This window comes from Galeopterus variegatus, unplaced genomic scaffold, assembly GCF_000696425.1.
Source record: "Galeopterus variegatus unplaced genomic scaffold, G_variegatus-3.0.2 Scaffold1885, whole genome shotgun sequence".
Taxonomy (NCBI): domain Eukaryota; kingdom Metazoa; phylum Chordata; class Mammalia; order Dermoptera; family Cynocephalidae; genus Galeopterus; species Galeopterus variegatus.
Window position 1 is genome coordinate 184,849 of NW_007727996.1, and position 3,358 is coordinate 188,206.

A 3,358-nucleotide genomic window follows, 5' to 3' on the forward strand; every position below is an offset into this window, starting at 1 on the left:
TTCTTTCTCTGTAGTTAAACAAGTTGTTTCTGAAGTTGATGAGAAATAATAAATAATCAAAAATAGCCAGAGAATCAGCCAGTAGCCAAAAAAAAAAAAAAAAAAAAAAAAAAAAAAGATGTCCATTTGGCCCAGGTGAAATATCTATTGAAATATATCCTCATGAAAATACTAAGGGTGGGTTTCTTTCTCTGTAGTTAAACAAGTTGTTTCTGAAGTTGATGAGAAATAATAAATAATCAAAAATAGCCAGAGAATCAGCCAGTAGCCAAAAAAAAAAGAAAGAAAAAAAAAAAGCCAGGAAAATTAAGAAAGAAGGGCAGTGGAATGGGGTAAGCCCTACGAGATATTAAAACATGTACCATAGAGCCTGTGTAATTAAAATGGTGCTGTTGGAAACATTAATAGACAGACAGACCAATGGAACACAATGGAAAGTCCAGAAATGTACCAAAGTACATATGGAAATATGATAAATGACCAGGGTGGCATCTCAGATCACTGGAATATGATACACTTTTTAATAAGCAATGTTGAGACCATTGCATAACCCTTTGGAAAAAAGATAAAAATGAGTCCATACCTCACACCAAACACCTGAATAAATACCAAATGGACCAGAGATCCAGATTTTAGAAATGAAGTCTCACAACCTCTAGAAGAAAATATGGGGGGATTCCATTATAACCCTAGAGTGAGAAAATTTTGAGTCTATTTAGGACTCAAAATCCAGAATCCATGAAATAAAATCTTGATGCATTCAACTACATAAAAATTAAAGCCATATTTTCAGAAAGCTTTTTAAGGCAAAAGCCTTCATAAGCAATTTTTTTGGGAAAAAAAATGGGAGAAAATATTTGCATCTTAGAGGCAACAGCTGATTTCATTAATATTTAAGGAGTTTTTAATAACAGAGGTGAAAAAGCCAAAAATATAATTTTTAAATGGACAAAAGCCATGAATGGATAGTTCAGAGACAAAGAACTGCTGTCCTTCTGAACATGTGAAAAGAAACACATTCTTAATCATAACAAGAGACAAGAAAATTATCACTACACTTGAGAGACTTTCTCATCTGTCAGACTGATAAAAATCCAAAAACCTGACAGTACTCTGTGGGATGAAGGAAATCTGAATATGGACTGGATACGAAGTGATGTTAAGGAATGGTTAACTTTAGTGGTTGCTTAGGAGAATGTCTTGTTCTTAAGAAACATATGCTGAACTATTTAGCAGTGAAGGGTTACATGTTCACAACTTGCTCCCAAATGGTGCAGGGGAAAAGAACACACCCAAATAAAGAAATTAAATATGGCAAAATATTAGCAACTGTTGAATCTGTATGGTAGGTATAAGGGTGTTCATGAGTGACAGCGTGGATGAACCTTGGGAGAAAAACGCTAAGCCAGACAGAGAGACAAATACTGCGTGACCTCATTTATATGTGGAATATTGAAAGGTGGGACTCATAAAACCAGAGAGTTAGAAGGGTGGTTGCTGCGGGCTGGGAGTTGGGGGAAATGGAGCGATGTTGGTCACAAGGTACAAAGTTTCAGTTATGGAAGATGAATAAGTTCTGGAGATCTGTTGTAGGATATGGTGACTACAGTTACTAACAAAGTATTGTGTACTTGAAATTTGCTAAGAGAGTAGATCTTAAGTGTTCTCCCCACAAAAGAATGGTAACTGTGTGAGGTGATGGTTATGTCAGCTTGATTGTGGTAATCATTGCACAATGCATACATGTACACCAAAACATCATATCATACATCTTAAATGTATGTAATTTTTGTCAGTCATACCTCGACGAAACTGGAAGAGAAAAAAGAGTTTATGCATGGCATTCTTCTTTCAACCTTTGTGTGTGTCTGAAATTTTTCATGATAAAATGTGGGGCTCTGTTACATGGCCTTAGGGTGAGCTCCGGGTGAGGATGGTGAAATCAGCCAGCTCATTCCGGGCAGCAGCAATTGCTAATGTGATCCAGCGTGTACTGTGGGTGCTGGGCGCTATCCCAATCACCAACTCATTAATCTTCATACTGTCCTCATGAGGAGCTCCCCATTTACAGATGAGGAAACCGAGGCCCCAGCAGTCTGGAAACTGTGCCAAATCCAAGGCTATCTGCAGCTGTCCTCACTGTGCAGAATGATTTTAATCTTAATCTGATTTGTGAGCCAGTTCCTGAGAATCATTAACAGGTTCTAGACCTGGGAAACAGCCATCCTTTCTTTTGTGTAAGAAAGTAATTAATGGAACTAATTTAGTTTACTTAATGAACCATCCAAAGGGCTAACAGTGATCTTTCTGACGCATCATATTAACACTAGCCATTGGTGAGTGCTAGTATTCCATTCTCTAATTTAGATCAATAATTTCAGGGACTACTTAAGGACAGGGGTGATTATAATAAAGCGATAATTTATTCAATCTAATCTTTCACCTATCAGCCCGTATACAGTCAACGGAAAGGTATGGTATTCTGTAAGGTGAGGTGTGTTAATAAAAGGGAACTTACACTTGAAGTGAAATTCACTCACTTTCAAAGTGAATTTAACAGTTTAGAGTGCTTGCATCAATTAAAGTTCAAATAGTTCACAGTTTAAGGCAAATAGTGTTGGCCTTGCCCCTGTGCCTGAGTTCAAATCCCAGCTTGGCCGGTAACCTCAAAGGGCGATGTTGGGATCAAGTTACATATCCTCCTTCATCTCCACAATGGAGAAAACAAGAGCACCTTCCTCCCAGAGCCCTCTGGAGGGTTGCTGCAAGCCCACAGAATAGTTCAAGGCAAGGACACTGGCTCCATTAGCGCAGGCAACAGTGGCTTAGCCCGAAGCCCACTCTCCTGCACGACTCACTCACTCACCCCTTTTTATGGAGCACCCACTCTGTGCCAGTCCTGTGCAGGGCACGAAGGACAATGAGATGAGCAACACACCATTCCAGCCTGGGGACGCCTGTTGTCCAGCAAGGAGAGAGACGCATGAAGAAATAAGCTCACCCCTCAGAAAGACAAGAACAGTAGCAGAAGGCGGCACCCAGCACAAGTGTGGAAGGTAGAAGAGGAGAGGATGGGGAATGAAGAAACACCTTTAAGGATACTATTTCTACAGCAGCCCCCACCCACCTACATCTGGCCTGGGCTCTGGCATCACCCCTGGCCCAACCCCACTCCTAGTTCTGGAGCAAGCTCCAGAGAAATGAGCAATTGCAAAGAGACCCTGTTTCTCAACGCCTCCTGAGCCAATATCTCAGTGTGTGTGTGTGTCGGGGCTGGGGGTGGGGGGTCAATCAATGAAGAATAAGTTAACAATAAGATAAAGTGAAACTTTATAAATATATATATAGTATATAGTGA